A 14,380-nucleotide genomic window follows, 5' to 3' on the forward strand; every position below is an offset into this window, starting at 1 on the left:
ATTGTCATTGTAACATGAACCATGTACAACGAAATTTAAAATGTCAGCCAGTCAGTGCAGCATTCAAACATTTCTAAAAGCTAACGATACATACAAGGTAAAATATTAAAGATAAACAACTAAATAAATATCACGGACAAAGCACGCATAAACACCCAACCCTCCAGATTAACACTATCCTACGCACACCAGGGACAATTTGCACTTAAATTGCAAGCCAATTAACCGACAAACCTGCGTGTCTTTGGAGTGTGGGAGGAAACCGAAGATCTCTGAGAAAACCCACACGGGTCACGGGGAGAACATGCAAACTCCATACAAACAGCACCGGTAGTCGGGATTGAACCCCCATCACTGGCGTTGTAAGGCAGCAACTCCACCTCGGCCCGACCTCGAGACTGCGACTAGCTGGTCTCTACGAGTGCTCTACAAGGGGCTACAGTACATGTTGGCCTGGCGTTGAAGCTGTTGCTTCACGAGAGTATGTGCCTGGAGTTCTGACTGTAAATCAGTCCTTGTGCATGGACGGGACATAACACGATACAATACAATAGGATTTTATTCATCCCCGGAAGGATATTGGTCTGCCAACAGTCACCACACACAAGGTACACAAAATAAATTTCATTTGCACGCAAACTTAAAGGGTACAGTGATAACATTCACTGGAAGGTAGCAGCAGGAAACATGTTCCCGATTTTGGGGGAGTCCAGATCCAGGGGCCACAGTTTAAGAATAAGAGGTAGACCATTTAGAACGGAGATGAGCAAAAACTTTTTCACCCAAAGGGTTGTGAATCTGTGGAATTCTCTGTCTCAGAAGGCAGTGGATGCCAATTCTCTGGATGCTTTCAAGAGAGAGTTAGATAGGGCTCTTAAAGATAGCGGAGTCAGGGGATAAAGGGGAGAAGGCAGGAACGGGGTACTCAATGTGGATGATCAGCCATGTACACATTGAATGGCGGTGCTGGCTCGAAGGGCCGAATGGCCTACCCCTGCACCCATTGTGAACTCTCTGCCACAGAGGGTAGTTGAGGCCAGTTCATTGGCTATATTTAAGAGGGAGTTAGATGTGGCCCTTGTGGCTAAGGGGATCAGGGGGTATGGAGAGAAGGCAGGTAAGGGATACTGAGTTGGATGATCAGCCATGATCATATTGAATGGCGGTGCAGGCTCGAAGGGCCGAATGGCCTACTCCTGCACCTAGTTTCTATGTTTCTATGTTTCTATTGTCTGTTGTCTCCTCCATGCATCTCCTCACTTAGCAAAGGCCTTCAATGATCCAGTTGCCTCTGCGTTCTGGATGCCGTGGGCGGGATGATGATAAAACGCATTGGCAACTCAATCTGAGATTTGCATTCTGCATAATTGGATATTTTGCGCTGAGTTTTTTTATTCTGTTGAACTGGAACTTGTGCGATGATGTCGAGCTCTGGGGAGATATAACGTAGACAAACAAAATAAATTCTGCAGGCAATACAGGGGGCTTGGAATTTCAATATTTTAAATAAAAGTTCTGCATTATTTATCCGTACATTAGTTAGAAAGTCCTTCCCCCCCCCCCCCCCCCCCCCCCCCCCCCCCCCCCGCACTGTTTCTGAGAAGGTTCCACGAGGCTCTGGTGTCCCGAGTTAGCACATCATTGTGATTTATTGCAATGCTCATCCTAATTAAACGGTAAGAAAATCTTGCTGTACAACCTCTCCCTTGCCTGTAACACACAGCCTGCTCGCTACACACAGTGCCCCTATTGTACACACTGGACCTTTAACGCCAACACAGCAACCTCCCCTGCAGTCTGCGTGCATAATGCCAACTCTACAGCGAGTGGCGTTTACTTCATTGCCTGCGACCCACACGGAGTTTAGAGAGGACTTTACTTTAGTTTAGTTTAAGAAGATATACTGCACATAATTCATACCCAGAGCCGGATTTACCATTTGGCTTCATAGGCTGAAGCCTAGGGCCTCGAAATCTAGGGGGCCTCTGGCCAAGGTGTATAATATTTTTGACACTGTCATAGGCCTTTCTTACATACCTCAAACCTCAAACAAGAGGACATGACTTCAGAATTAAGGGACAGAAGTTTAGGGGGTAATATGAGGGGGAACTTCTTTACTCAGAGAGTGGTAGCTGTGTGGGATGAGCTTCCAGTGGAAGTGGTGGAGGCAGGTTCATTGGTATCATTTAAAAATAAATTGGATAGGCATATGGATGAGAAGGGAATGGAGGGTTATGGTATGAGTGCAGGCAGGTGGGACTAAGGGAAAAAAAAATTTTGTTCGGCACGGACTTGTAGGGCCGAGATGGCCTGTTTCCGTGCTGTAATTGTTATATGGTTATATACTGCCACACCGCACTATAGTCTCTAAACAACCCTTCAGTCATTTTCCTTGCCCTCCATTTCAAAATAATAGTGTTTTAAGTCGATAACTCGACACTAGCACTGGCAATTTTTAACAGGCCATTGTTAGCTGTTTGCTAGGTGAGAACGAGAAGCTGGTGTGACTTGGGTGGGAGAGGGATGGAGCGAGAGGGAAGGCAGGGGTTACTCGGTTAGAGAAATCAAAACTCATACCCCTGGGCTGTAAGCTGCCCAAGCGAAATCTGGAGGTTTTTCAAACTTCTGTACCTCTTGCCTGGCGGGGGAGGGGAGAAGGGGGAGTGTCCAGAGTGAGACTCATTCTTGATTATGCTGGTGGCCTTGCCGAGGCAGCGCAAAGTCTAGGCAAGGAGAGGAGACTACACAAAAATGCTGGAGAAACTCAGCGGGTGCAGCAGCATCTATGGAGCGAAGGAGATAGGCAACATTTCGGCACGAAACGTTGCCTATCTCCTTCGCTCCATAGATGCTGCTGCACCCGCTGAGTTTCTCCATCATTTTTGTCTACCTTCGATGCCCTCCATTTCAGAATAATAGTGTTTTAAGTCGATAACTTGAAACTAGCACTGGCAATAAATAAATAAATAAATAAATAAATATGCGCACAGCTTTCCAGCCCCTTATCTCATTGGTCACGCTCGTCTGCAAATCGGTGTCAATCCTGCGGACTCTTCCATCTTCCTCTAGTCGTGGGGGTGGGGGATTGGGAGGGGGCCTCACAAGTGGACCAGCCTAGGGCCTCTCTTCATCTAAATCCGGCACCGTTCATATTCCTCCGTTCTCTGCACTATCCACAAGTCTTAAACGCCACTATCGTAACTGCCTATATCACCAACCCTGGCAGCACGTTCCGGGCACCCACCACCCTCTGTGTGAAGAAGGTTGCCCCCCGCAAAATTTCCTTTAAACTGTTTAAGAAGGAACTGCAGATGCTGGAAAAATAGAAGGTAGAAAAAAAATGCTGGAGGAACTCAGCGGGTGAGGCAACATCTATGGAGCGAAGGAATAGGTGCCGTTTCGGGTCGAGACCCGAAACATCACCTATTCCTTCGCTCCATAGGTGCTGCCTCACCCGCTGAGTTCCTCCAGCATTTTTGTCTACCTTTCCTTTAGACTTTGCCCCTCTCATCTTAAAGTTATTCCCTCTAGTCTTTGATATTTACATCCTGGGGATAATAGTTCTGGCTGATGTACAAGCAAGGAACTGCAGCCACTGGTTTATACTGAAGATAGACACAAAAAGCTAGAGTAACTCAGCGGGGTGAGGCAGCATCTCTGGAGAGAAGGAATGGGTGATGTAAGTTTAGTTTAGCTTAGAGATACAGCGGGGGAAACAGGCCCTTCGGCCCCACTGAGCCCCACACACTTAAACTATCCTACACACACTGGAGAGAATTTACATTTACGCCAAGCCAATTACACCTACCAACCTGTACGTCTTTGGAGTGTGGGTGAAAATCGGAGATCTCGGAGTAAACCCACGTAGAGAACGTACAGACTCCGTACACCCATGGTCAGGATCGAACCCTGGCCTCCGGCGCTGTGAGACAGCAACTCTACCGCTGGGCCACTGTGAGATGAGGAGGTTCCTGAACTTGGACGTTACAGTTTTCAGGCTCCTGTACCTTCTTCCCGACGGCAGGGGTGAAATGCTGATGATGCTGGCCGCCTTTTTAAGACAGCGGTTCCGGTAAATCCCTTCGACAGTGGGGAGGTCAGAGTCGGTGATGGACTGGGCAGTGTTCACATGTTTTTGAAGTCTTCTTTACTCCTGGACGTTCGATTTGCTGCCCCAGGCCGCAATGCAACCAGTCAATGTGCCCTCTACTGAACACCTGGGGAAGTTCAAGAGGGCAGGCGTTTTGTTTAGTTTGGAGATACAGCGGGGAAACAGGCCCTTCGGCCCACCGAGTCCGTGCCGGCCAGCGACCCCCGCACACTAACACTGTCCCACGCACACACACACTAGGGACAGTTTTACATTTATACCAAGGCGATTAACCTACAAACCTGCACGTCTTTGGAGTGTGGGAGAAAGATCTCGGAGAAAACCCACGCAGGTCGCGGGGAGAACGTGCAAACTCCGCGCAGGCAGCGCCCTTAGTCGGGATCTAACCCGGGTCTCTGGCGCTGCAAGTGCTGTGTGGCAGCAACTCTGCCGTTGTGTCACCCTGCCGACCAATTGACGTACCGAATCTCCTCAAACCTCTGAGGGTGTAGAAGTGTCGATGGGATTTCTTTATGAAGAGGAGATCGGGGCGGGACCAGGCATCAAAAGGCCAGGGGGAGAGACTGAGGCAAGACAGGGTAGGGAGTTGGCAAGGCCAAATGTTCTTCCAAAAGAGCTACAAGGAAAAGAGGCTAAGATAGTTTCAACAACTAAGTTACAGAGATAGGTTGAATAAGTTAGGTCTTTATTCTCTGGAGCGCAGAAGGTTAAGGGGGGACCTGATAGAGGTCTTTAAAATGATGAGAGGGATAGACAGAGTTGATGTGGACAAGCTTTTCCCTTTGAGAATAGGGAAGATTCAAACAAGAGGACATGACTTCAGAATTAAGGGACAGAAGTTTAGGGGTAATATGAGGGGGAACTTCTTTACGCAGAGAATGGTGGCGGTGTGGAATGAGCTCCCAGTGGAAGTGGTGGAGGCAGGTTCATTGGTATCATTTAAAAATAAATTGGATAGGCATATGGATGAGAAGGGAATGGAGGGTTATGGTACGAGTGCAGGCAGGTGGGACTAAGGGGGAAAAAAATTTGTTCGGCATGGACTTGTAGGGCCGAGATGGCCTGTTTCCGTGCTGTAATTGTTATATGGTTATATGGTTATATGGTTATAGACAAAATATGCTTGAGGAACTCGGCAGCGACAGGCAGCATCTCTGGAGAGAAGGAAGGGGTGACGTTTCGGGTCGAGACCCTTCTTCAGACAGCGGAACTCTGGTGGGGGAGAGGAGGAGAAATCCTTCAAAGCACACATACCTTGAGGAGATTTCGCAGATGAAAAGTCGAGCGAAGGAACTGCAGATGCTGGCTTAAACCGCAGATAAACACAAGATGCTGGAGTAACTCAGCGGTGACAGGCAGCGTCTCTGGAGAGAGGAAGGGGTGGTGTTTCGGATCGAGACTCTTCTTCAGAAAAGTGGCTTTTGCTGACTAACAGATGGTGGGGCAATGTACAGCTGGGGTTGAAGCCGTGCAAATATTTAGTCTTTCATGTCCAAAGCTAAATACTTATTTCTACAGAGTTATTGCTTCACATGACCCAGTCTCAGCATTCACACTGTGGAATGCAGCAGGCCAAGTGTTAAAATGCAGGCTCTCAACATGTCTAAACATGTCATCGCTGACTTCCTCAAACTTTACATGAACCTGCAATATGTTTGTGTTCTCTGCCACTGCTGATGTGACAGGAACCAAATGCACGCATATTGATCAAGCACTGGTCAAGAGAGCCCAGCAGCGACTACACCCTCTCCGAAGACTATGGAAAGCAGGTCTCCCCACTACACATCTACGAACTTTTTATAGAGGGACAGTCGAGAGCACATTAACCAACGGCATCACTTCCTGGTTCGGGAGCTGCAAGGCGTACGAACGGCACCAACTTGACAGGATTGTGAAGACCACCAGCAGGATTATTGGTGCTCCACTCCCTTTCCTGCTGGACATATACAGGAAGAGATGTATCAGCAGAGCCATCTCCATCATCAAAGACCCCTACCACCCATCGCATCACATATTCTCCATCCTGCCATCTGGGAAGAGGTACAGGAGCATTAGCTGCAAAACCAGCAGGATGCTCCTCAGCTTCTTCCCGCAGGCTATAAGACTGATAAACGGACTCTGCCCCCTGCCAAAGTATCGCGCACCAACCACCAACCTGGACACACTGCAGCAGCTGTCGATCGGAACGCCTGTTGATGTTTAGTAGAGAGTAGAGTGTTTAATTTAATTTGTTCATGATATATGTATTTTTATTTCTATTTACTTGTTGTTATTTGTACTGCACACTGAATGGACACTGGTTGAGCAACGTTTTTTTGTTTCCTCTGGGTATGTGAGTACTCAGGAAATGACAATAAAGATATACTGATACTGATACTGATACTGAACGGGTCATAAACGCCCAAACCATTTTGGAAGAATAAACACAGCGTGTTTGGATGAAGGCAACGTTTCTCTCAGTCAGGCAGGTGGGAAGTGCTGTCTTGTGGAGTTTAGATTAGTTTAGTTTGAAGACACAACGTGGAAACTGACCCTCTGGTCCACCGAGTCCGCGCCGACCAGCGATCACACGTTTAGTTTGGTTTATTGTCACGTGTACCAAGGTACAGCGAAAAGCTTTTGTTGCGCGCTAGCCAGTCAGCGGAAAGACAATACATGATTACAATCGAGCCGTCCACAGTGTACATGTACATGATGAGGGAATAATGCTTAGTTCAAGGTAAAGCCAGCAAAGTCCGATAGTCCAAAGAGGTAGATAGTTGTATTGCACTGGTCTCAGGTTGTGGTAGGATGGTTCAGTTGCCTGATAACAGCTGGGAAGAAACTGTCCCTAAGTTTGAGGGGTGCATTTGCACACTTCTGTATCTCTTGCCCGATGGGAGAGGGGAGAAGTGGGAGTGGCCAGGATGCGACTTGTCCTTGATTATGCGTGATCGCTGGTGGGCGTGGACTTGGTGGGCCGAAGGGCCTGTTTCCATGCTGTGTCTCTAAACCAGATATAGAACTGGTGCGAATGGGTGATTGCTGCCACGTGGGCACGGACTTGATGGGCCGAAGGGTCTGTTTCCATGCTGTATCTCTAAACCAAACTAAACTAAACTAAACTGTACCAGCTGCTCCACACTGGGTCCAGCAGATTGTCATCTGCACTACCTGCTGCTCCCGTTCATACATTACATCTTCAATCATTCACTTTTCACTTTTAATGGTTCACAATTTTTGTCGCTGGGCCCTGGATATTTTTCCTTGTTTCAACGCCGTGTGAATTATAATTTTCTTGTCAAGGTCGATGGGCACCATCGAACTGGGGAAACGTGATCTAAGCAATCGCTGTAAATAAGGGCAGAATTATTCCACCATCATTTTTATTACAAAGTGCTTTGCGTCGAATGTTTTTCTGAGTCATTCGTACCTCAACGGCAGTAAAACCCCTTGAGATCACTCATCGACGAGGTGTGGCAAGGTGGCGGCCGAACATGGACTATGGGAACTTCACTCGCCCCCCTGCAGGAACTATACAACCGGAGGTGCAACTCCAGAGCAAATAAAATCATGAGAGACCCCTTCCACCCCTGCAACGGACTGTTCCAGCTGCTACGGTCAGGCAAACGCCTCCGTTGCCATGCGGTGAGAACGGAGAGGTTGAGAAGGAGTTTCTTCCCAGAGGCAATTCGGACTGTAAACGCCTATCTCACCAGGGACTAACTCTACTGAACGTTTTTCCTTCCATTATTTATTATGTAAAAGAATATGTGTGTTATGATTGTGTTTATAATTTGTTTGGTTGTTTTGTTGTTTGTCTTTTGCACAAAAGTCCGCGAGCATTGCCACTTTCATTTCACTGCACATCTCGTATGTGTATGTGACAAATAAACTTGACTTGACTTGCCTTGACTGCAGATGTTGCTTTACCCTGAAGAGAGACACATAGTGCTGGAGCAACTCGGTCGGACAGGTGGCATCTCCGGAGAGAAGGAATGGGTGACGTTTCGGGTGGAGACCCTTCGGGAATATTCTGTGAGAGGCCTGGTGCGGCTGATGTGGATAGGCGCTTGCACGCTCACACACAGTGGTGGGTGGGGATGTGGGTTAATGTTCCAGCACTATCACTCAGCAACCCCAGCACAGAGAAACCTTAGACTGAAGAAAGTGAAAGAGCTGGAAACTCAATGATGTTGACTCTGGCAGGCTCACCAGACTGTTGACAGGCACGTTTGGCAAGGCCAGCAGCACAACCAAGGACGAGTTGAGTCGCACCCCAGCCACTCCCTCTTCTCCCCTCTCCCGTCAGGCAGAAGGTACAGAAGTGTGAAAACGCACACCTCCAGATCCAGGGACAGTTTCTTCCCAGCTGTTATCAGGCAACTGAACCATCCTACCACAACCAGAGAGCAGTCCTGAACCCCCCTCCCCTCCCTCGCCCCGAAACGTCGCCTATTTCCTTCGCTCCATAGATGCTGCCGCACCCGCTGAGTTTCTCCAGCAATTTTGTCTACCTTCAATTCTCCAGCATCTGCAGTTCCTTCTTAAACAACTAACTTAGTCAGTGAACATTCCTGTCCCGTGTTACAAAATTCTCCTCCATGAAATTACTGAGCACCCATTTCTGACATCCAAATTTTTCCTCTCAACACCCAGTTTTTTATCGTGACTATAATGACACGCCCGCCATATCAGTTTACACCCTCCATGTTATTGCGAAGACAGTTGTAATTTTGATCTGTTTTGTTCAGATTGCCACCTGACAGGGATTTTGGGGGAGTGTAGAATCTTACATTCCCGAGTGAGAAATATCCAGCAGCTAAACGCGCGGTGGGTGGTCTGCTGAGGATCTAGTTACCGATCCTGAATGAGTTTATCCTTTAAGTGTACCCAGCGGCTACAGACAGCACTCGAAACTTCTCATTCTCCGGTTGTCTTTGTGAACATTGAATAGCGGTGGAAACTGCGAGTTAAAACCCACTCCCTGTTAAAAGGGAACGGGGTGGGGAGCGGAGGAGGGGAGGGGAGGGGAGGGTGAGAATTTGCCAGCTCTTAAACCGCCTGTGGTGCAGTGCGGGACGATTAACGTTGAGGAGCGGAAACTGTTGTTCCCCGAAACTCAATCGCCGCTTTTGGGTGAAACCGGCTCCCCCGCTAGAGAAGATGGTGGGGGGCAGCGGTCGAGTTACTGTCTCACAATGCCGGAGACCCGGGTTCGATCCCGACTCCGGGTGCTGTCTGTACGGAGTTTGTACGTTCTCCCCGTGACCCGTGTGGGTTTTCTCCGGGATCACGGGTTTCCTCCCACACTCCAAAGACGTACTCCAGGTTTGTAGGTTAATTGGGTTGGTGTAATTGTATATTGTCCCCAGTGTGTGTAGGGTAGTGTTAATGTGCGGGGGTCGCTGGCCGGCACGGACTCGGTGGGCCGAAGGGCCTGTTTCTGTGCTGTATAACATATAACATATAATATATAACAATTACAGCACGGAAACAGGCCATCTCGGCCCTCCTAGTCCGTGCCAAACACTTATTCTCCCCTAGTCCCATCTCAGACCATAACCCTCCATTCCTTTCTCGTCCATATAACTATCAAATTTATTTTTAAATGATAAAATCGAACCTGCCTCCACCACTTCCACTGGAAGCTCATTCCACACAGCTACCATTCTCTGAGTAAAGAAGTTCCCCCTCATGTTACCCCTAAACTTCTGTCCCATAATTCTGAAGTCATGTCCTCTTGTTTGAATCTTCCCTACTCTCAATCTCTAAACTATCATAACTTTAAACTAAAAATCATCTGTTTTTGCAGAGGGGGGGGGGGGGGGGGGGGGGGGGGGGGGGGGGGGGGGGGGGAACACAGCCCAGATCCTGGAGGTGTCTCCACCCTTCAAACCAGAGCGTAGTTTGTTTAGTTTAGAGATACAGCGCGGAAACAGGCCCTTTTCCCCACCAAGTCCATGCTGGCCAGCCATCACCCATACACTACTTCTCTCCCACACACTGGGGACAACTAATGAAGGGTATTTTCAACTCTAAACCCCTAGACCAATGTACACCCATATATGGGATGTCAGTGTGGTCCTGACATACCTCAGGGGATGGCCACCAGCCAGATCCCTCAACCTGGAACCATCTATGCTCAAAACACTCATGTTGATGGCACTGGTAGCTGCACAGAGGGTCCAGTCACTACACCTATTGTGACTGGACACCATGCTCACAGCTCCAGACCAGATCTCTGTCGTTGTCCAGGGAATGATCAAACAGAGCAGACTAGGAACACCTAATCCAGTCGTGGAATTCCGAGCTTACCCGCCAGAAACACGGTTATGTGCCATGACCCTATAATCCTACATAGACACAACCAAAATATTCGAGGGAGATGAAAAGCCTTGTGGGTCAGTCATAAAAAACCTTATGGTCGGGTGACGAGCCATTTTGGGATGGCTCAAGCAGGTGCTAAAAGCTGCTGGGATAAAAACTAACATGTATAAAGTTCATTCCACCAGGGCAGCATCCACGTCGGCGTCTAAAAGAATGGACGTGCCTATAAACCACATCCTAGCTACAGCCGGATGGTGGGGGGAAAGACCGTTCAGAAATTTTATAATAAGCCGTTGGCAAAACCTGTTTTATTTGCAGGAAAGATTTTACAGACTGAAATTTAATTTAAGCCCAGGGGAGCAATTTAATTTCTTTGTTGTTGTTGTTAAAAAATACCATTGTGTTTTTCTACAAACAGATTCATTGGTTGATTACGATAACACACTTCCTCCCTCAAAGACTTCGGCAGTGATGTAGTAATAACTGTTACACGGTTTGAAATCACAGAGCTTTGAAATCTTCACGGAATCACTCACGTGACTCCGAAGTAAAATAGTAAGATTAAACGAGAACTTACCAGTTTGAAGTTTGATCTGTATTTTATGAGGAGTTACGATGAGGGATTACGTGCCCTCCGCTCCCACCCTCAATAATATGGGTCAAATTCTGATTTGACCCATATTATTGAGGGTGGGAGCGGAGGGCACTGATGTCTCCTTATCTTTCCTATGTTTACTTCAATAACTGTCTGTGATTCCACACCGCTGCTTTGAAGTTTGCCGCGCATGCGTGCTGAACGGGTTCTTCACGTAATCCCTCATCGTAACTCCTCATAAAATACAGATCAAACTTCAAACTGGTAAATTCTCGTTTAATCTTACTATTTTATATGTTTCTATGTTTCTATGTTAATAGATGATCTATAAAAGCCAATAGACAAGTTATATTAGCAGCTCACGTTGAAATGTAGCACAGTCGCTCAGAGTAAACCAAATCCAACTTTCAACAACCGAGTGAAGAGGGAAGTTTTTCTTGTGCAAAGCCAGGATGTAGCAGATCATCGGTTATTATTGTTATACCAGTCACCTTTACATATCCGCCAATTACAGATGGTGGAAGTTATTGTCTAGGGCGTGGACTATAATTGCTGTCATCAAACTAGATTTTAAACATAATTGTGTGTTGAATGATGTTACCGGGACCTTCCCACACTCACCAGTTAGACCATCTTTGTGCCCTCAGGTCAGAAGAACACACAGCTATTTGCACACACAGTCAATAGACAATAGACAATAGGTGCAGGAGTAGGCCATTCAGCCCTTCGAGCCAGCACCGCCATTCAATGTGATCATGGCTGATCATCCCCAATCAGTACCCCGTTCCTGCCTTCTCTCCATGTCCCCCTCAAAGCAGGCACGGAAATCGATGTCAATACATGGGGGGAGGACACACAATTTCTTGGCGGCCGCGCGCGTGCGCGCACACGCGAGTCTGCGGCCGTGGACCCTATGGCCGGTAAAACATCGGCCACTGACCTGGTTGGTGACCGATTCCGAACTCTGGCAACAGCAGCTTTGTCCGCCCTGAATCGTGGGTCTTCACTCGGCCCGTTCACGGGGGCTTCAACATCGGAAGCCTCGATCGCCTCGACACAGCAATTTGATCGCGGGGTGGTGGAAGATCCCGAGGTAGATTTTAAGCTGCGCTGGGCCGGGCCGGGCGATGAAAGGCCCCTCGAACGGGCCGATTCAAGCTCCGCTCTATGATCGTTGCTCCACCTGGATGTCTCCCTCCTCCAATCACCGCGATCCATCCTCGGTCCCACCCCCCCTAAATCCGCCTCTGACCAACGCCTCCCCCCTCCAATCACCGCGCTGAATCATCATGTCCCGCCCCACCACTGCCTGCTGACTGACGTCTCTCACGTCCAATCGCCGACCTCGATCATCAGTCCCACTCCCATCTTGGGCCTAAAAGATTTCCCCCTTATCCTTAACAGCTTTTTTATTCACGGAGTTTTAAAATCCGGATTACAAAAACCTGGGGGGGATCGTCCCCCACCTCTAAAAAACACGTGTGGGGGGGGGGGAACGTGTCCGTCCGCCCCCCCCCCCCCCCCCCCCCCCCCGGGATTTCCGCCCCTACCTCAAAGAGTGATACAGCGTGGAAACAGGCCCCTCAGCCCAACTTGCCCACACCAACCAACATGCCCCATCTGCACTGGTCCCACCTGCCTATTTGGCCCTTATCCCTCTAAACATGGCCGCAGATAGGCACAACAAGCTGGAGTAACTCAGCGGGACAGGCAGCATCTCTGGAGGAGGGGAGGAATGGGTGGTGTATCGGGTCGAGAACGATTCTTCAGATGCCTGAACACGAAACGTAGCCCCACTTGTCCCAGTCCCTGTCCCACTTGGTGATTTTTCGGAGACTGCCGTATCAGGACACTGACAAATTTGTGGCGTGATGGCCTGTTGACGTGCAATGTTTTTTCAAGTGTCGCAACAATTTTTTTGTCGTCGTTGGATTTTGAAACCTTCAAAATCTTTGGGCGACACCGATATGATGCCGGCAGTCACCGAAAAAATCGGCAGGTGGGACAGGCCCTTTGTTTATGTACAGGTCTGACCAAGTGTCTCGACCCGAAACGTCACCTATCTATGTTCTTGCTGAGTTTTCTCCGGCATTTCTTGTGCTTTTGTGTATTAACCAGCATCTGCAGTTCCTTTTTTCTCTCGACTAATTAGGGAACTAGTCTCATTAAGAGTGAAATGAAATAATGGAACTCAGTTTCTCATCCTCTCCCTGCACTCTAGGGGTGAGTTGCAGAGGGCAAATTAACTTACAAACCCCCCAAGTCTTTGGGATGCAGGAGGAAGCCGGAGCACCCGGGCATTTTTTTTCTTGGGAAGGGTACGGGGTGATTCCTGCTAAACATCACCTATTCCTTCTCTCCAGAGATGCTGTCTGACCCGTTGAGTTACTCCAGCTTTTTTTGTGTCTATCTTCGGTTTAAATCAGCATTGGCAGTCAATTCCTACACTCCATCCGTGCTGTGTCTCTAAAGTAAACTAAATCAGTCTGATGAAGGGTTTCCGCCCGAAACGTTGCCTATTTCCTTCGCTCCATAGATGCTGCCTCACCCGCTGAGTTTCTCCAGCAATTTTATCTATCTTTGATTTTCCAGCATCTGCAGTTCCTTCTTGAACACAACTAAACAAAGAAGGCATCCGTGCCAAGTTACCAATTGTCACCATAACAACATTTAAAAGACATTTGTGCAGGAAGGAACTGCAGATGCTGGATAGCCACAAAAGATAGACACAAAATGCTGGAGTAACTCAGCGGGACAGGCAGCGTCTCTGGAGAGAAGGGATGGGTCGGGACCATTCTTAACACATTTGGACAGGTATATCGACTGGAAGGGTTTAGGGGGTTATGGGCCAAATACAGGCAGGTGTGGCTACCATAAATGAGGCATGTTGATCAGCATAGGAACGTTGGGCTGAAGGGCCTGTTTCCGTGCTAGATCACTCCACGCGCCAAGGCATGCAGGAAACGTCCACAATCTCCAGTGAGTTATTGATGGACGAGAATATTCCTTTAATGATGTATATTTTTGTTGATTAGCGTATTGATCTTTCGGAGTTATTGACGGGATGTAGAACATGTACGATATTAATGTTCCCTGCCAGTGGCCTTGGAAGTCAAATGTGATTAGAATAGTCAGCAGTCAAATTGGCACATGCTGTGTGCAGTCATAACGGTACAACAGGTTTAATTTGATCATGTGTTGGGGTGATTGACCAGTGTGTTTTACTGACAACCAAGTGCTCAGTGCTCATCGAGTGATACAGCGTGGAAACAGGCCCTTCACCCCAACGAGCCCACACTGACCAAAATGCCCCGTCTACACTAGTCCCACCTGCCTGCGTTTGGCCCATATCCCTCTAAATCCCT

General features: G+C 48.2%; 1 long non-coding RNA gene across 1 annotated transcript; it reads right to left on the reverse strand.

The window, feature by feature from the left end:
- Window positions 1-541: 541 nt before the first annotated feature.
- On the reverse strand, window positions 542-7,090 carry LOC129706672 (uncharacterized). Its single transcript, XR_008725086.1, has 3 exons — window positions 5,366-7,090; window positions 3,813-4,217; window positions 542-1,431 (listed from the first exon to the last, which is right to left on the reverse strand). It is a non-coding gene; the product is annotated as an uncharacterized LOC129706672 (long non-coding RNA).
- Between the last annotated feature and the right edge of the window lie 7,290 nt (window positions 7,091-14,380).

Source organism: Leucoraja erinacea, chromosome 20, assembly GCF_028641065.1.
Source record: "Leucoraja erinacea ecotype New England chromosome 20, Leri_hhj_1, whole genome shotgun sequence".
NCBI lineage: Eukaryota > Metazoa > Chordata > Chondrichthyes > Rajiformes > Rajidae > Leucoraja > Leucoraja erinaceus.